Genomic DNA, 20690 nt, shown 5'->3' with positions numbered 1-20690 from the left:
CCCATTTTACTGTTTGTGATGTAAGTGTGTCTACCTTATTTTCCTAATAAATTGCTTGAACGTACTTCACCATTCTGGCCATTCCTTTATTTATATACTGCTGAGGAGCGTGAGGTTGGCGGAGGAGTGTGAAGTTTTTTTCTGACATACAGGCGATTATAAGGTGGATCCTTCAGGAGGGCTCCGTTTTTCACTCTGGATTCTGGTTATTCTGATACCATTCTGCTTGCACTGACCCCTTATAATTAAGGGGTCGGTGCTTTCTGGTAAGCATTCCCACACATTGGGTGTCCATGTGGTGAAGGGAGTGAAGATTTGTTTCATGAGGAAGAAACATCCCTTGGAGACTGCATTTGTTTATGTTGGTGTATGGGACATTACCTATGATTCACTTATTCACTGATTATTGATGCACTTTATATTTGCTAATGCACTTTATATAAGAATATCATCCTTGATGCACTTTTTATTTGATTATGCACTCTATATTTAAAAGTCTGTAATTTTATCACATCTACTCAACTATATTTTGCATCATTGTTCTTGTTATAAGCTGATGCACTTTACAATTTATGCACTTTATATCTAAGAGTTTGTTGATTTTATTCCAAATATTTAATCACATACTGCACTTTCCGGTGAGCGCAGCTTTGTACACCATAGGTGTATTATCTAACAGTAAAGAACAACTTATGCAGTTTAAGTTTAAACCACTTCTCTGGGGCGTGGCTTGCAGCTGATGTAGACGGACATGCCGAGCGCTCTCTCCGCCATTGATCCTGACATTTATCCTGATTGTTGCAGTATCCGACGCCATCCGCCTTCTTCACTTACCTCCCCGATCTCCTGCTGCCTGTACCTACCTGCCGGTGTGTCGCCAGTGCTGGGGCGATGTCTCGAAGGGGCAAAGAAACGCCGGGGCCTTCAGATCCCGCTTCCCAAGATGGCGCCCGACCGTCCCGTTCCGCCAGGGAGGCCGTGATGAAGCTCTTCGCTAAGTCCTCTGCCAAAGAGACCCCTTCTAAGCCTCCTCATGGTCCGGACGACCCTGGTGCCCTGCCTGTGGAACCGGATGAACCCTGGCCTGCAGATGTGGCCTCTACTACCTCCTGGGATGCCGTGAGTACCGCTCCCCTTCCTGGGCCTGAGCCAGACCGGGGTGTAGTAGTTGATGACTCTCCCGAAGCCCACCTTGCGAGATATCTTTGCGGTAGTTACATCTAGCAATAAGGCTATCCATGATCTTACTTCTGAGCTTAAGGGGGTGAAAATGGAAGTGAATTTACTACGGCAAGATATGCAGAAATTGTGGGACCGCACAGCTGCCATTGAATATAGATTGGGACATGTTGAGGATGACCTGACGCCATTGCAGCGGGATGTACATCATATACAACTCCTTACCACGGGCCATTCCTCTCGCTTGGAGGATATGGAGAATAGACTTCGCCGTAACAATGTTAGGGCGGTGGGCATCCCCGAAAAGGCTGAAGGCAAGGATCCTGTCACTTTTATGGAAAACTGGCTGCTTAACTCTTTTGGCAGAGATGCGTTTTCTCATATGTTTGCCATTGAAAGGGCCCACAGAGTTCCTTCCAAACCACCTCGCCCGGGCGAACCCCCACGCCCATTTTTGTTCAAGCTTCTGAATTATTAGGATAGAGATGCCTGTCTGTTCCTTGCCCGCACTAAAGGTGACCTCATGAAGATGGATAATGCCCGCATTTCTTTCTACCCGGACTTTTCTGCGGATGTGCAAAGGCGCAGGGCCAAATTCACTGATGTTAAAAAGCATTTGCGGAGATTCACGGTCAACTATGCCATGTTATACCCGGCCCGTTTGCGGGTGGTTGCTAATCATGAAACCCACTTCTTTGACAACCCTGTCACTGCCTCTAGCTGGCTGGATAGAGTGGAACCCACCTTGGAGAGGGCTGGTGCCGTGCCGGCCTGATAGCAGGCCTTTCTGGTCTCTTCGTATTGGGAGGAAGTTTGTCTGCACTTTACTGATCGAACATTCTCTGCATATACCTCTGTTTTTTGGCGGAGAGTGTCAAGTAATGGATCCCATTGGATTATTTGCCTTGCTCGGGACTGTGGTTCCTGTGAGTTCCTTCGGATCAAGAAAGATTTGATCTTTTTTTTGTTGGGACGTTGGGGCCCCCCTTCCCTCTCTGTTCTATGTGGACGTTTGCTGTGGGGCGTAATCCCCCTCCTTTCTACTATTTTTTTTCACTTAAGATTTCTACTATGTTTTTATCCGCTCTGTACTGTATTTTTTTGGCTAACTGCCTCACCTGTTGTGAGCACTTGGCTGTCATTTTGTTTGAACTTTTCTTGCTGCTGCCAATTGCATTGAACCTCTTTTTGGACAAGGAGTCTGCCACTATATTTTTCATTATCACATGTATGCTGCCTTTGATATCTGCTGGGTCTTTATGGTCCTATGCTTGGGTTACTTGGGATGATATGTCATTTGCTTCCCCCTTTTCCCTGTCCCCTTCTCATGTGATTTGCTGTACTGATATCCGCTATGTTGTGCTCGGTTTATCCTTTGCTCTCCATGTTTACCAGTATTATGGCTAATCGTTGTACTTTGGTCTCCTGGAATGTTCGCGGACTGGGTGATAGTGTTAAACGGGTGGCGATGTTCTCTACTTTGAAGAGGTATACCCCTGCTGTGGTGTGCTTGCAGGAGACCCACCTGCAGGCTTCGACCCTCCCTTTGCTGCTTCGTCGTGGCTATGGCACCCAGTTTCACTCCACCCACTCTGCGTATTCTAGAGGGGTCAGTATATTACTCTCTGATAATGCCCCCTTCCAATTGTTGTCCTCTAAGATCGATGACCAGGGTAGATATATTTTTCTTTTTTGTAAGTTGCATTATTTTCAATGTGTATTAGCCAATATATATGTACCCCCACCCTTCTCCCCGGAGGTGCTCCATGCCCTGGCTCATTTTATGAGCCCCTACTCGAATGTACCTGTGGTGGTGTTGGGGGACTTCAATAATGTGCTGGATAAGGGTCTCGATAGGTTCCGCCCGCGTGCAGGTTCGCCAAGTGCCTCGGGCCCTACCCCCTTTTCCCGCCTTTTGACGGAATTGGGCCTACAGGATGTGTGGCGGAGTAAGAAACTGTTCACTATGCTCCTAGGAATATCTCTGACCATTCACCTCTCATAGTACAATTGGGGGGATTGCCTCCCGCGGGCTCTCGGTTGTGGAGAGTTAGCCCCTTTTGGCTCACTCTTCTCCCTGCAGGTGACTCCGTTTCTCCTGCCTTGCGCGAGTTCCTTTTGCAAAATGTGGGCTCGGCAATGCCTCTGGTGGTATGGGACACGTTGAAGGCACATCTGAGGGGGATTCTCATTACTCAAATTTTGGCCATTAAGTCTAAGACTAAGGATTGGGAGAATCAGATCCTCGCTAGGGCCGGGGAAGCAGAATTGGGCCGGGGAAGCAGAATTGGCAGAATTGGCGTTTGTGTCTGACCCTACTCCTGCTCATGAACGGCGTTGGCTGGAGGCCCAGGCCCTTTATAAGCAAGTCTCTATTAATGCTGCAGAGAATAAACGATTTTTTCTTCAGCAACGTTACTTTAATGAAGGGGAAAATACTGGCCATTTGCTAGCTGTTATTGCCAGGGCGCAGCAGGGTGTTTCCCATATTGCTGTAGTTCAGGCACCTGATGGTGAGATGGTTCAAGACCCGGTACAAGTTGCTTTGGTATTCACCGATTAATTTAGGAGCCTATACTCCTCTAGGGTCTGCCCCTCTGAGGCGGCCCTGGAGGACTTCTTGGCCAACTGTAAGATACCTCAAAATTCACGGTCTCAGCGGCAGGCACTGGGTAAACCCCTGACTGTTGAGGAATTGTCTCTGGCTGCCTCCCAAATGTCGAATAATAAGTCACCTGGAGCTGACGGTTTCCCTGCCGAGATTTACAAGTCATATGGGGACACCCTCCTTCCTGCCTTGCTGACTACCCTGAATGAGGCTCACAGAGTGGGTGAATTGCCAGATTCCATGCATGAGGCGATAGGGGTGGTTATCCCTAAACCTGGTAAGGACCCGGTACACCCGGACTCTTATAGGCCCATATCCTTACTTAACACGGACGTCAAGCTGTTGGCTAGGGTTCTGGCTAATAGACTGGCGAACGTCGTCTCTGAGTTGGTGCATGTTGACCAGTCGGGATTCATCCCTGCCAGGTCGACGTCCTTGAATCTTCGTAGACTGTTTCTAAACCTTCAAATCCCAGTTGATAATCCGGGTAGCAGGGCTATCTTCTCCCTCGACACTGCCAAGGCTTTTGACAGCGTCGAGTGGCAGTATCTTTGGGTGGTGCTGGGTCGGTTTGGCTTGGGCTCTGAGTTAATTTCCTGGGTTAAGTTGCTTTATACTGGGCCTACGGCTCGCATCAGAATTAATGGGTCCCTCTCTGATTCATTTTCTTTGTACCGGGGTACTAGGCAGGGTTGTCCCCTCTCCCCCTTGCTGTTCGCTCTAGCGATTGAACCTCTTGCGATTATGATTAGAGACTCCCCCTCTATAGTGGATTTTCGCCGCGGGGACAGGGAAGATAAGATCTCCCTAAATGCGGATGATGCCTTACTGTATCTGGGGGATCTTGGGGATTCCCTGCAGGAAGTTATGTCCCTCATTACGCGATTTGGCACATTTTCTGGCTTTGCCATAAATTGGGACAAATCGGTTCTGCTCCCTCTAGACCCCCTTCCGACTATTATGCCACCTGCTGCCTCTCCACTACAGGTAGTCTCCACCTTCTGTTATCTGGGTGTTGTGGTCTCCGCTAACCCTAGAGATTATGTCTCCCTGAATCTTAAACCTCTCCTCCTCCGTTTTCGTACTAAATGCGTTAGCTGGTGTAAACTTCCCCTCACTGTCACAGGTAGGGTCAATTTAATCAAAATGATCTGGGCTCCTCAACTGCTCTACATCCTTCATAACTCCCCGGTGTGGATACCTAGATACTGGTTTGATAGAATAGACTCCCAATTTCGGGCACTTACTGTATATGGCGGGGTGGGGTGGCTCGGTTGAAGCTTGCTATCCTGCAATATCCTAAAGATAGGGATGGGATGGCCCTTCCTCATACCCAGATGTACTTTTTTGCGTCACAGTTGCAGCACTTCACGGGCTGGGACCTCCCTTCTTGTGTGGACCCCTCCCGGGCCTTGCTCACACTGTCTACCTCAGAATACACCTCCTTCTCTTTGATGGAACTGGGATTCCCTGAGTTGCCTCCCCACTGCCCTACCTCCCACCTTCTTGTTAGACTATAGAAGGCGGTGAAGCAGAATCTGGGTCTCTCTGGCTTTTTTGCCCGTACCCCTCTGTGGAACAATCGTTTCTATGGAGAGGTCGCTAGGTTGGGTTCCTTCCCTGAGTGGATCCGGGCTGGGGTGAAATATTTTTCCCAGGTGTGTGGCCCTGCTATTAAGCCCTTGGCTCGATTGCAGGCTGATTTCCCACAATTGTGTAATTGTCGTTATCAATATATGCGCTTGTCACATGCGCTCCGGAGTCAGGGCCGCCATACCCCTCTACGACTGATTGATTCTCCATTCTTGGAGTCCATTTTTAGAGACGGTGAGAAACGGGGTATAATTTCTAGAATATACATTACCTTGTTGTCCTCCTTACAGGATCCTTCCCTACTTCCCTGTAGGGCGAAGTGGGAGAGGGATCTTGGCCCCATTGATGGGGACCGTTGGGAGCAGAGCCTTGAGGTGGGCCCCTTGGTCTCTGTCTCTGCTAGCCATAAACTGTCCCATCTGTTTGTGCTACACCGCACTTATAGGACCCCGGCACAGCTTTATGCGTGGGGTAGGCGATCCTCTCCCCTTTGTCCCAAATGTAATTTGCATACAGGTGATTTTATTCATATGCTCTGGAAATTCCCCAAATTGGTGCGATACTGGCAATTCGTAGTGTCCACTATTAATAGTGTATACCAGGTTCAGATTCAGTTGGATCCGCTGATGTGCTTGTTGGGTAGCTTGGATGAAACGCTGTACAATCCACATGTTCTTGTGGCTCTCCTTAGACTTCTATACTTGGCTAAAAAACTGATTGCTAGAGTGTGGATGTCTTCCAGGCCCCTTGTGGATGCTCAGTGGATCCAATCTGTCAATTCTATTCTGATACGTGAAAAACACACATATTATCAAAGAAAAGCGCCTCTTAAATTTGAGAAACTCTCAGGCTCCTGGCTGGCTTCCCCAGCGGTGGCTCCTCCTCAACTTGTCCTTAATCGCTTGCTTATGCAGGTGTTTACATGCTTTTGGCAGCTGAACTGTTAGTAGCAACGAGTGTTTGGTTGTTTTTCCTGTTTTTGTTTTTTCTGCCCCCCCCCCCCCTTTTTTTAGGGATATGTATGGAATGGCAATGATGTTCCTTCTCTTCTGCTGAGCTCATTTTGCACTAGTTAACATTGTACTTCAGAATCCTATGTGGTTGTGTATATTACTTTGTGTATTTCTTGTACGATGTTTTATTGTCTTGTGCCATTCCTAATAAAGTTCTTTTGCTGATTAAAAAAAAAAAACCACTTCAACTTAAATGAGTGGACATGTCTCTTCTTGAGTGACCTGAGACTAAATAGTTTACTTCCAATGCTAGAATCACCATTATTATTTTTGTTATCATATCACATTTGTTAAGCATCTCTTCTCCAGGTAAAATACTTTTAATGCTAGTAGTTGTTCCTCATAACTGAGATCCTCCAGTCCCCCTATTAGTTTTGTTGCCCTTCTCTGGACTCACTCCAGTTCCTGCACATCTTTCCTGAAGATGGCTGACCAGACCTAGACAGCATACTCAAGATATGGCCGAACCAGAGTTTTGTAAAGTGGTAGAATTATAGTCTTATCTCTTAAATAAAATATTTTTAATGTATGCTAATATTCTGCTGGCCCTGCTTGCTGTAGCTTGGCATTGCATGCTATTGCTGAGTCTGTCAAGTTTAAAAGGCTATAAATAAAACCTATGCAACTCATGACTAAAGTTAAAAAAAACTATAAATAGCAGACAATAGAGACCTCAGAGCATACATACTATCTCTCCCCTCGGCTGCGGACCTGGACAGGCTGGCTGAAAGGGTGGAGAAGGCCCTGCGCAAGGAGATAGATGCCAATAACCACTTCAGCCCCGGAAGATTTTACCCCCTTCCTGACCAGGCCCTATTTTGCGATTCGGCACTGCGTTATTTTGATGGACAATTACGCGGGCGTGCGATGCTGTACCCAAATGAAATTGACATCCTTTTTTTCCCACAAACAGAGCTTTCTTTTGGTGGTATTGGATCACCTGTGCGATTTTTATTTTTTGCGCTATAAACAAAAAAAGAGCCACAATTTTGAAAAAATAACAATATTTTTCACATTTTTTATATGAAATTCCCCAAAAAAATTTAAAAATCAAAATTTTTTAACATTTTAGGCCAATTTGTTTTCTGCTACATATGTTTGGTAAAAAACATCGCAATAAGCGTATTTTGATTGGTTTGCACAAAAGTTATTGTGTTTACTAACTAAGGGAAAGATTTTTGTCATTTTTATTGTTTTTTTTTAACGAGTAATGGCGGTGATCTGCAATTTTTTTTTGCGGGACTGCGACATTACGGCGGACAGATTGGACCCTTGACTGACATTTTTGACACTTTTGGGGGTACCAGTGACATTACTACAGTAATCAGTGCTATACATATGTTACTGTAAAAATTACACTGGCAGGGAAGGGGTTAACTTTATTGGTGATGCAGGGGTTAAGTGTGTCCCTAGGGGTGTGCTTCTAACTGTAAAGGGGTGTGGTTAGTGATGTAACCACAGAGACATATGATCCTACATAGCAGGATCGTATGATCTCTGCAGTTAGATCAGGGAGAATGACAGGCGGCTTTGTTTACATTAGCCGCCTGCCTTTCTCCCTCTGCACCGGGAGATCGTGACATCGGGTCCGCCGGTCACACGCACGGACATGTCAGGGAATGAGCGGCAGGCTCTCAGGCGAGCGACGTAGTACTATGTCACTTTGCCTGTATAGGACTTACCGCTGCAGTAAATAGTCGTGCGGCGGTCGGCAAGTGGTTAAAGCTGACACCACGCACCTGGGCCACAGGGTGGAAACAGTTCAGACCAAGGTGGATGATATTATCCCAGTGGTGCAGGCTCTCACCGATCGCTGTAAGTTGCAGGATAGACGCATCGATGCATTATTAGATCAGCTTGACAACATGGAGAACAGAAGTCGCAGGGGGGAACATTTGCATCAGAGGCCTGCCAGAAGCCACCGCTGCCAGGGACATTGTCCCAACTATCCAGGGCATTTTTAATCAGATTTTGGGGAGGCATGCCCCATCTCACATAGAAATTTACGGGGCGCACAGGGCCTTGCGCCCCCTTTCTGATGAGAAAGGGCATCAGAGGCCTGCCAGAAGCCACCGCTGCCAGGGACATTGTCCCAACTCTCCAGGGCATTTTTAAGCAGATTTTGGGGAGGCATGCCCCAGCTCACATAGAAATCGACGGGGCGCACAGGGCCTTGCGCCCCCTTTCTGATGACCCCGATAGACCCCGGGACATTATATGCAAGCTCCACAAATACACAGTGAAGGACTGCATAATGTACCATATGCGTGGGGTCCCAGCCATGGACTTTGATGGGGCACAGATATCTTTGTATCCTGATTTCTCACGCCGCACCTTGATGCAGCGCAAAGCCCTGAAACCACTGCTGGAAGCTATCAGGGATGCCGACTTAACATACCGCTGGGTGTTAAAGAAATTATGACTGTTTCATAATAATTTATATGTTTTATAATCATTTATGCCTACAAGTATATATATATGCCTACATAAGTAGTTTTTGTTAGGACTGCAAGTCATCACATTCTAACTTTCCACCATATCCTGCTAATAATTTAAACAATGGCTTACTACACTCCATGACTTCACTATATCCTGTCCCTATATCCTGCAACCTGTCATAGGAAATGGCCTACGTGCCTAATGGATAGTAACAATGTGCTATACTGTATGTATACACTAAGTTTTTGTTTATATTAAGTATGTAAGATAGAAACCTCCCTTGAAGGAAGTGATATAATAAAGCATGTTTTTAGGCCTTCCAATCACTGTCCAAGATGGAGGTTTTTAGTCAGGATGCTCTAAAGTGTATATAAGATAAGATAAGATACATCATATGCAGGTCAGACTAGGTTGGTTGCATGTGTAAGGAGCCCTATTTCACTGGTCGCTGTAGCTGATAGGCCTATGCCTATATGTAACCTGTCTCCTCGTATACGAGAATAAATCTTTTTTTTCCTTGTATCAGCTTGTGGTCTAAGGTGAATTTCCTCACATCTTTGGTGCCGAAACCCGGGAGCCCAAGATCCTGTGACGGACCAGAACCCCCGGTGACCGATACTTTATAGGGGAATTTCTGATCCAGGCGGAATTCCTATCTTAAAGTCCTCCGTATGAATTGACGTTAACAGAGGCCGGTTAACCGGCTGATTCACAGTAGCAGGTGACGGGTTCCCCACGAATGAGTAAGAAAAGAGACCCAATCTGGTTCAAGGTAAGAACATTTATTTATATATGCATATATCGATATCATTAAGAATGTTAGTTATGTAAATGGTGAAAGGATTATTTGTTTGTCTATGTATATTATTTGTTTGACTTTGTATTATCTTTGGTGAGAGGAAGTGAGTTGTCACGCACTCCTCTTTACGAACATCTGTGGCAGATAAAGTGACCGATCTGCGTTTTGGTAAGATGTACTCAGGGCGTCCTGGGTAGACAGTCGAGCACTGCAGATCAATTTCTCTATCTCCTCTTGGTTGTCTATGTATCAGAGTGTGTTCTCGTCCATCTTATTTGTTTCTGTGTCTGGTTGATGCAAGAATATTGTCTACAATAGAGATGGCCTTGTGGTTCACCCGGCGCTCGGTTCGCGGTGAATTTTGCTTGTTCGCTACCCGCCAAATTTGCGAACACATGGCTGTGTTCGCGGCGGCAATATTAATTTACATTGGGGAGAACTTTGACCCATGACACAGCTGTCAGGTGGAAGGGGACAGCCAATTAAAACATTTCAGCACATGGACATGCCCCCTACCCTATAAAAAGACCTGAGCTGTCGGCCATTTCACATTCTGCTTTTTGCCAGTGTAGGGAGAGGTTGCCTGTGCTCATGAGGGAGAGATTGCCAGACACAAATAGCTCTGTGAAGATCCACAAAAGTCCTTTTCAGGGCTGGTATTTCGGTAAAGGTCTACTAGTATCTTTTCAAGTTAGGGGCAGGTATCCAGTCTGTGCTTTAGTGGCAGTTAGAAATTGTCAGCAGTCACACAAATTGCTCTGTTAATGTCCACAAAATTCCTTTTCAGGGCTGGTATTTCGGTATACAGTAGGTCCAGTCTCTTTTCAGGTTAGGGGCAGGTATCCAGTCTGTGCTTTAGGGGCAGTTAGAGAGATCGGCTGCAGTCAAACAAATTGTTCTGTTAATGTCCACAAAAGTCATTTAAAGGGCTGCAATTATTGGTATAGGTCCAGTCTCTTTTCAGGTTAGGGGCAGGTATCCAGTCTGTGCTTTAGGGGCAGTTAGAGATCGGCAGCAGTCACACAAATCGCTCTGTTAATGTTCACAAAAGTAATTTAAAGGGCTGCAAACTTTTTGGTATTGCTGTGCAGTGCACTAAAAAGGGGGGGAGGGGTAATATATACTTTGTTGAAAGCATATTATAGTGGATTAGTAGTATTATTGTGCACTGTGCAGCATTGTGACAGGTGTGGTGACTGAGCGTTGCTGCAGCAATACTACACACAGTGACAAAAGCACTTATAATGTATTATAACTAGTGTTGAGCGAACACGGACTGTATTATTCGTGTTCGTACCGAATAATTGGATTTTTTGTACCCGAACACGGACACGGACACTTTACTGTATGTTCGGGTAAAAATCCGTGTTCGGTCGTTTTATTTCCGGGTTTTGCATGCTTTGGCGCTCTTTTCATGGCGGGCTTTCAACAGCCAATCAACAATCGTTTAACTGGTGTGCCTTAAGCCATCCCAGCCATGCCTGCAAATGTCTCAGTAGCTGTGATTGGCCGTCTGAAGCATGTGACCAAGTCTTTATAAGTTCGAGGCAGCCGCAGCGGCGTCATTATGCTGCTTAGATTCAGGGACAGAGCACACATCAACGTGCTGGCTGCTGATTAGGGAAAGATAGGCAGGAAAAAACCATTTGTGTCCGGATAGAATTGAGGGACAGGTCGGAGTGTTTAGGCAGGGCGAGTTGTAGGCATTTTAGGGATAGAGTCTGCTGAATTATAGGGTCAGTGTCTTCTACAAACTACAATCGATATTGCTGTGTGGGGGGTGGGGTCTGCACTCAATCCTGATCTACGATCTCTTCTCAATCCTGTTAGGGACAGAGTCTGCTGAATTTTAGGGAAACTGTGTTCTACAAACTACAATCGATATTGCTGTGTGGTGTGGGATTGGAGATAGGCAGGTGTCAGTGATCCACATCCATTTTTCTGTGTGTGAGCTGCAGTGAACACAATCTTTTTGGGCTGCAGTGAACACAATCTTTTTGGGCTGCAGTGAACACAATCTTTTTGGGCTGCAGTGAACACAATCTTTTTGGGCTGCAGTGAACACAATCTTTTTGGGCTGCAGTGAACACAATCTTTTTGGGGTGCAGTGAACAAAATCTTTTTGGGGTGCAGTGAACACAATCCTTTTTGGTGTGCAGTGAACACAATCTTTGTGGGGTGCAGTGAACAAAATCCTTTGTGGGGTGCAGTGAACACAATCTTTTTGGGGTGCAGTGAACAAAATCCTTTTTGGGGTGCAGTGAACAACATCCTTTTTGGGGTGCAGTGAACACAATCTTTTTGGGGTGCAGTGAACAAAATCCTTTGTGGGGTGCAGTGAACACAATCTTTTTGGGGTGCAGTGAACACAATCTTTTTGGGGTGGAGTGAACAACATCCTTTTTGGGGTGCAGTGAACAAAATCCTTTTTGGGGTGCAGTGAACAAAATCATTTTTGGGGTGCAGTGAACACAATCTTTTTGGGGTGCAGTGAACACAATCTTTGTGGGGTGCAGTGAACACAATCTTTTTGGGGTGGAGTGAACAACATCCTTTTTGGGGTGCAGTGAACAACATCCTTTTTGGGGTGCAGTGAACACAATCTTTTTGGGGTGCAGTGAACACAATCTTTGTGGGGTACAGTGAACAGAATCTTTGTGGGGTGCAGTGAACACAATCTTTGGGGGGTACAGTGAACACAATCTTTGGGGGGTACAGTGAACACAATCTTTGTGAGGTGCAGTGAACACAATCTTTGTGGGGTGCAGTGAACACAATCATTGTGGGGTGCAGTGAACTCAATCTTTGTGGGGTACAGTGAACACAATCTCATACTTCTGAAGGTTTGAGGGTGCTGCCTGTTCCATACTCCCCCTACTCCTCATCTAGCCTTTTAGGGGTACAAACAATAGTAATTGGGGCCTAGTGTGGTTGTGTACGTGTGATATACATACACTTTTTTGGGATCATATTTTCTATTCCGCTATTTAATCAAAAACCTTTGGGGATCAGTTAAATTGGGGGATAGTCTGTGTTGGTACGTGTGAGAGAGATCCACCTTTCCAAGTTGTTGGGGTTCATCTCATACTTCTGAAGGTTTGAGGGTGCTGCCTGTTCCATACTCCCCCTACTCCTAGCCTTTTAGGGGTACAAACAATAGTAATTGGGGCCTAGTGTGGTTGTGTACGTGTGATATACATACACTTTTTTGGGATCATATTTTCTATTCCGCTATTTAATCAAAAACCTTTGGGGATCAGTTAAATTGGGGGATAGTCTGTGTTGGTACGTGTGAGAGAGATCCACCTTTCCAAGTTGTTGGGGTTCATCTCATACTTCTGAAGGTTTGAGGGTGCTGCCTGTTCCATACTCCCCCTACTCCTAGCCTTTTAGGGGTACAAACAATAGTAATTGGGGCCTAGTGTGGTTGTGTACGTGTGATATACATACACTTTTTTGGGATCATATTTTCTATTCCGCTATTTAATCAAAAACCTTTGGGGATCAGTTAAATTGGGGGATAGTCTGTGTTGGTACGTGTGAGAGAGATCCACCTTTCCAAGTTGTTGGGGTTCATCTCATACTTCTGAAGGTTTGAGGGTGCTGCCTGTTCCATACTCCCCCTACTCCTAGCCTTTTAGGGGTACAAACAATAGTAATTGGGGCCTAGTGTGGTTGTGTACGTGTGATATACATACACTTTTTTGGGATCATATTTTCTATTCCGCTATTTAATCAAAAACCTTTGGGGATCAGTTAAATTGGGGGATAGTCTGTGTTGGTACGTGTGAGAGAGATCCACCTTTCCAAGTTGTTGGGGTTCATCTCATACTTCTGAAGGTTTGAGGGTGCTGCCTGTTCCATACTCCCCCTACTCCTAGCCTTTTAGGGGTACAAACAATAGTAATTGGGGCCTAGTGTGGTTGTGTACGTGTGATATACATACACTTTTTTGGGATCATATTTTCTATTCCGCTATTTAATCAAAAACCTTTGGGGATCAGTTAAATTGGGGGATAGTCTGTGTTGGTACGTGTGAGAGAGATCCACCTTTCCAAGTTGTTGGGGTTCATCTCATACTTCTGAAGGTTTGAGGGTGCTGCCTGTTCCATACTCCCCCTACTCCTAGCCTTTTAGGGGTACAAACAATAGTAATTGGGGCCTAGTGTGGTTGTGTACGTGTGATATACATACACTTTTTTGGGATCATATTTTCTATTCCGCTATTTAATCAAAAACCTTTGGGGATCAGTTAAATTGGGGGATAGTCTGTGTTGGTACGTGTGAGAGAGATCCACCTTTCCAAGTTGTTGGGGTTCATCTCATACTTCTGAAGGTTTGAGGGTGCTGCCTGTTCCATACTCCCCCTACTCCTAGCCTTTTAGGGGTACAAACAATAGTAATTGGGGCCTAGTGTGGTTGTGTACGTGTGATATACATACACTTTTTTGGGATCATATTTTCTATTCCGCTATTTAATCAAAAACCTTTGGGGATCAGTTAAATTGGGGGATAGTCTGTGTTGGTACGTGTGAGAGAGATCCACCTTTCCAAGTTGTTGGGGTTCATCTCATACTTCTGAAGGTTTGAGGGTGCTGCCTGTTCCATACTCCCCCTACTCCTAGCCTTTTAGGGGTACAAACAATAGTAATTGGGGCCTAGTGTGGTTGTGTACGTGTGATATACATACACTTTTTTGGGATCATATTTTCTATTCCGCTATTTAATCAAAAACCTTTGGGGATCAGTTAAATTGGGGGATAGTCTGTGTTGGTACGTGTGAGAGAGATCCACCTTTCCAAGTTGTTGGGGTTCATCTCATACTTCTGAAGGTTTGAGGGTGCTGCCTGTTCCATACTCCCCCTACTCCTAGCCTTTTAGGGGTACAAACAATAGTAATTGGGGCCTAGTGTGGTTGTGTACGTGTGATATACATACACTTTTTTGGGATCATATTTTCTATTCCGCTATTTAATCAAAAACCTCTGGGGATCAGTTAAATTGGGGGATAGTCTGTGTTGGTACGTGTGAGAGAGATCCACCTTTCCAAGTTGTTGGGGTTCATCTCATACTTCTGAAGGTTTGAGGGTGCTGCCTGTTCCATACTCCCCCTACTCCTAGCCTTTTAGGGGTACAAACAATAGTAATTGGGGCCTAGTGTGGTTGTGTACGTGTGATATACATACACTTTTTTGGGATCATATTTTCTATTCCGCTATTTAATCAAAAACCTTTGGGGATCAGTTAAATTGGGGGATAGTCTGTGTTGGTACGTGTGAGAGAGATCCACCTTTCCAAGTTGTTGGGGTTCATCTCATACTTCTGAAGGTTTGAGGGTGCTGCCTGTTCCATACTCCCCCTACTCCTAGCCTTTTAGGGGTACAAACAATAGTAATTGGGGCCTAGTGTGGTTGTGTACGTGTGATATACATACACTTTTTTGGGATCATATTTTCTATTCCGCTATTTAATCAAAAACCTCTGGGGATCAGTTAAATTGGGGGATAGTCTGTGTTGGTACGTGTGAGAGAGATCCACCTTTCCAAGTTGTTGGGGTTCATCTCATACTTCTGAAGGTTTGAGGGTGCTGCCTGTTCCATACTCCCCCTACTCCTAGCCTTTTAGGGGTACAAACAATAGTAATTGGGGCCTAGTGTGGTTGTGTACGTGTGATATACATACACTTTTTTGGGATCATATTTTCTATTCCGCTATTTAATCAAAAACCTTTGGGGATCAGTTAAATTGGGGGATAGTCTGTGTTGGTACGTGTGAGAGAGATCCACCTTTCCAAGTTGTTGGGGTTCATCTCATACTTCTGAAGGTTTGAGGGTGCTGCCTGTTCCATACTCCCCCTACTCCTAGCCTTTTAGGGGTACAAACAATAGTAATTGGGGCCTAGTGTGGTTGTGTACGTGTGATATACATACACTTTTTTGGGATCATATTTTCTATTCCGCTATTTAATCAAAAACCTTTGGGGATCAGTTAAATTGGGGGATAGTCTGTGTTGGTACGTGTGAGAGAGATCCACCTTTCCAAGTTGTTGGGGTTCATCTCATACTTCTGAAGGTTTGAGGGTGCTGCCTGTTCCATACTCCCCCTACTCCTAGCCTTTTAGGGGTACAAACAATAGTAATTGGGGCCTAGTGTGGTTGTGTACGTGTGATATACATACACTTTTTTGGGATCATATTTTCTATTCCGCTATTTAATCAAAAACCTTTGGGGATCAGTTAAATTGGGGGATAGTCTGTGTTGGTACGTGTGAGAGAGATCCACCTTTCCAAGTTGTTGGGGTTCATCTCATACTTCTGAAGGTTTGAGGGTGCTGCCTGTTCCATACTCCCCCTACTCCTAGCCTTTTAGGGGTACAAACAATAGTAATTGGGGCCTAGTGTGGTTGTGTACGTGTGATATACATACACTTTTTTGGGATCATATTTTCTATTCCGCTATTTAATCAAAAACCTTTGGGGATCAGTTAAATTGGGGGATAGTCTGTGTTGGTACGTGTGAGAGAGATCCACCTTTCCAAGTTGTTGGGGTTCATCTCATACTTCTGAAGGTTTGAGGGTGCTGCCTGTTCCATACTCCCCCTACTCCTAGCCTTTTAGGGGTACAAACAATAGTAATTGGGGCCTAGTGTGGTTGTGTACGTGTGATATACATACACTTTTTTGGGATCATATTTTCTATTCCGCTATTTAATCAAAAACCTCTGGGGATCAGTTAAATTGGGGGATAGTCTGTGTTGGTACGTGTGAGAGAGATCCACCTTTCCAAGTTGTTGGGGTTCATCTCATACTTCTGAAGGTTTGAGGGTGCTGCCTGTTCCATACTCCCCCTACTCCTAGCCTTTTAGGGGTACAAACAATAGTAATTGGGGCCTAGTGTGGTTGTGTACGTGTGATATACATACACTTTTTTGGGATCATATTTTCTATTCCGCTATTTAATCAAAAACCTTTGGGGATCAGTTAAATTGGGGGATAGTCTGTGTTGGTACGTGTGAGAGAGATCCACCTTTCCAAGTTGTTGGGGTTCATCTCATACTTCTGAAGGTTTGAGGGTGCTGCCTGTTCCATACTCCCCCTACTCCTAGCCTTTTAGGGGTACAAACAATAGTAATTGGGGCCTAGTGTGGTTGTGTACGTGTGATATACATACACTTTTTTGGGATCATATTTTCTATTCCGCTATTTAATCAAAAACCTCTGGGGATCAGTTAAATTGGGGGATAGTCTGTGTTGGTACGTGTGAGAGAGATCCACCTTTCCAAGTTGTTGGGGTTCATCTCATACTTCTGAAGGTTTGAGGGTGCTGCCTGTTCCATACTCCCCCTACTCCTAGCCTTTTAGGGGTACAAACAATAGTAATTGGGGCCTAGTGTGGTTGTGTACGTGTGATATACATACACTTTTTTGGGATCATATTTTCTATTCCGCTATTTAATCAAAAACCTTTGGGGATCAGTTAAATTGGGGGATAGTCTGTGTTGGTACGTGTGAGAGAGATCCACCTTTCCAAGTTGTTGGGGTTCATCTCATACTTCTGAAGGTTTGAGGGTGCTGCCTGTTCCATACTCCCCCTACTCCTAGCCTTTTAGGGGTACAAACAATAGTAATTGGGGCCTAGTGTGGTTGTGTACGTGTGATATACATACACTTTTTTGGGATCATATTTTCTATTCCGCTATTTAATCAAAAACCTTTGGGGATCAGTTAAATTGGGGGATAGTCTGTGTTGGTACGTGTGAGAGAGATCCACCTTTCCAAGTTGTTGGGGTTCATCTCATACTTCTGAAGGTTTGAGGGTGCTGCCTGTTCCATACTCCCCCTACTCCTAGCCTTTTAGGGGTACAAACAATAGTAATTGGGGCCTAGTGTGGTTGTGTACGTGTGATATACATACACTTTTTTTGGATCATATTTTCTATTCCGCTATTTAATCAAAAACCTTTGGGGATCAGTTAAATTGGGGGATAGTCTGTGTTGGTACGTGTGAGAGAGATCCACCTTTCCAAGTTGTTGGGGTTCATCTCATACTTCTGAAGGTTTGAGGGTGCTGCCTGTTCCATACCCCCCCCTACTCCTCATCTAGCCTTTTAGGGGTACAAACAATAGTAATTGGGGCCTAGTGTGGTTGTGTACGTGCGAGATACATACACTTTTTTTGATCATATTTCCTATTCCGCTATTCAATAAAAACCTTTGAGGATCAATTGAATTGCGGGATAGTCTGTGTCGGTACGTGTGAGAGAGATCCACCTTTCCAAGTTGTTGGGGTTCATCTCATACTTCTGAAGGTTTGAGGGTGCTGCCTGTTCCATACCCCCCCTACTCCTCATCTAGCCTTTTAGGGGTACAAACAATAGTAATTGGGGCCTAGTGTGGTTGTGTACGTGCGAGATACATACACTTTTTTTGATCATATTTCCTATTCCGCTATTCAATAAAAACCTTTGAGGATCAATTGAATTGCGGGATAGTCTGTGTCGGTACGTGTGAGAGAGATCCACCTTTCCAAGTTGTTGGGGTTCATCTCATACTTCTGAAGGTTTGAGGGTGCTGCCTGTTCCATACCCCCCCTACTCCTCATCTAGCCTTTTAGGGGTACAAACAATAGTAATTGGGGCCTAGTGTGGTTGTGTACGTGCGAGATACATACACTTTTTTTGATCATATTTCCTATTCCTCCATTCAATAAAAACCTTTGAGGATCAATTGAATTGCGGGATAGTCTGTGTCGGTACGTGTGAGAGAGATCCACCTTTCCAAGTTGTTGGGGTTCATCTCATACTTCTGAAGGTTTGAGGGTGCTGCCTGTTCCATACCCCCCCTACTCCTCATCTAGCCTTTTAGGGGTACAAACAATAGTAATTGGGGCCTAGTGTGGTTGTGTACGTGCGAGATACATACACTTTTTTTGATCATATTTCCTATTCCGCTATTCAATAAAAACCTTTGAGGATCAATTGAATTGCGGGATAGTCTGTGTCGGTACGTGTGAGAGAGATCCACCTTTCCAAGTTGTTGGGGTTCATCTCATACTTCTGAAGGTTTGAGGGTGCTGCCTGTTCCATACTCCCCCTACTCCTCATCTAGCCTTTTAGGGGTACAAACAATAGTAATTGGGGCCTAGTGTGGTTGTGTACGTGTGATATACATACACTTTTTTTGGATCATATTTTCTATTCCGCTATTCAATAAAAACCTTTCTAGGGCAAGATCTTAAATTACAGAAATATGAGGAGACCGTCAAATAAGGGCCGTGGCCTGGGTCGTGGTGCTGCTGGTAGAGCTCCTGTTGCAAGGAGAGGACATGGTCGATCTGTGCCAGCTACACGCACAAGTGAAACACCTTCCTCAAGTGTGAGTAGGCGACAGAACCTGCATCAGTATTTGGTAGGGCATCAAACGCCCCTAGAAGTGATGAGGCCAGAACAAGTTGAGGCGATAGTAGATTGGTTTGCTGCTGACAGTGCCTCCAGTTCCTTCACATTGTCTCCCACCCAGTCTACTGCAGAAAGGTCAGAGTTGGCACCTGCAGCCAATGTCCAACCGTCTTTCACCTCACCCCCTTGCAAATCAGGCCAGCAGTCTGAGCCCCAAGCCATACAGCAGTCTCTTATTCTTTTTGAGGACTCTGTCAGCAGGGTTTCCCAGGGCCATCCACCTAGCCCTGCCCCAGAAGTGGAAGAGATTGAGTGCAGCGATGCCCAACCACTTATTTCTCAAGATGAGTACATGCAAGGATCATCGCAGCACGTCTCCGATGATGACGAAACGCAGGTGCCAACTGCTGCGGCGTTCAGCATTGTGGAGACCGACAAGGAGGGCAGGGGTGAAGACTGGGTGGAAGATGATGTGGAGGACGATGAGGTCCTCGACCCCACATGGAATGAACGTCATGCAGGTGACCTGAGTAGTTTGGAGGAAGAGGCGGTGGTCGCACAGAGCCACCAGCACAGCAGAAGAGGGAGCAGGGTGCAGAAGCGGAGCGGCCGTGCCCTAGACACTACGCCCGCTACTGCCCAACGCAGCAAGGGAACGAGCGCACCAAAGTCAGCTCAAAGGAGTTCTCTAGCGTGGAAGTTCTTTAGAAAATGTGCTGATGACAGGACACGAGTGGTTTGCACCCTGTGCAATCAGAGCTTGAAGCGAGGCATGAACCTTCTCAACCTGAGCACAACCTGCATGATCAGGCATCTAAGTGCAAAGCACGAGCTGCAGTGGAGTACACACCTTCAAAACCAAGAAACGTCTCTGGCTCATCCTGCTTCCTCTTCTGCTGCAGTCTCGGCCGCTCCAGCCACATCTGTAGTGATACCGGCACCTGCCACCCCGCAAACAGACGATCTGTCAGCAACACCACCACCTGGGTCACCAACAACCATCTCCACAATGTCCCGTGGAAGCGTTCAGCTTTCCATCTCCCAAACACTTGAGAGGAAGAGGAAGTACCCCCCTACCCACCCGCGATCCCTGGCCCTGAATGCCAGCATTTCAAAATTATTGGCCTTTGAAATGCTGTCATTCCGTCTGGTGGAGACGCACAGTTTTAAAAACCTTATGTCGGTGGCTGTCCCACAGTACGTCGTGCCCAGCCGCCACTACTTTTCCAGGCAAGCCATCCCTTCCCTGCACAACCAAGTGGGGGAAAATATCAGGTGTGCACTGCGCAACGCCATCTGTGCCAAGGTCCACCTAACTACGGATACGTGGACCAGTAAGCACGGTCAGGGGCGTTATATCTCCCTAACGGCACACTGGGTAAATGCAGTGGCGGATGGGCCTGAGGCGGATAGCAATTTGGCGCATGTCCTTCCACCACCGAGGATTGCAGGGCGCTTCAGTTTGCCTCCTGTTCGTAACTCCTCCTACTCCGCTTCCTCATCCTCTACCGCCTCCTCATCCGGACAGCGTAACACCTTCACCACCAACTTCAGCACGGCCAGGGGTAAACGACAGCAGGCAGTTTTACAACTTGCCTGTTTGGGGGACAAACCACACACCGCGCAGGAGTTGTGGAGGAGCATGGAACAGCAGACAAATGA

Source organism: Pelophylax lessonae, assembly GCF_965119305.1.
Source record: "Pelophylax lessonae genome assembly, chromosome: 7".
Taxonomy (NCBI): Eukaryota; Metazoa; Chordata; class Amphibia; order Anura; family Ranidae; genus Pelophylax; species Pelophylax lessonae.
The sequence above is the reverse complement of the archived record's forward strand: the minus strand, read 5'-3'. Positions refer to the sequence as shown.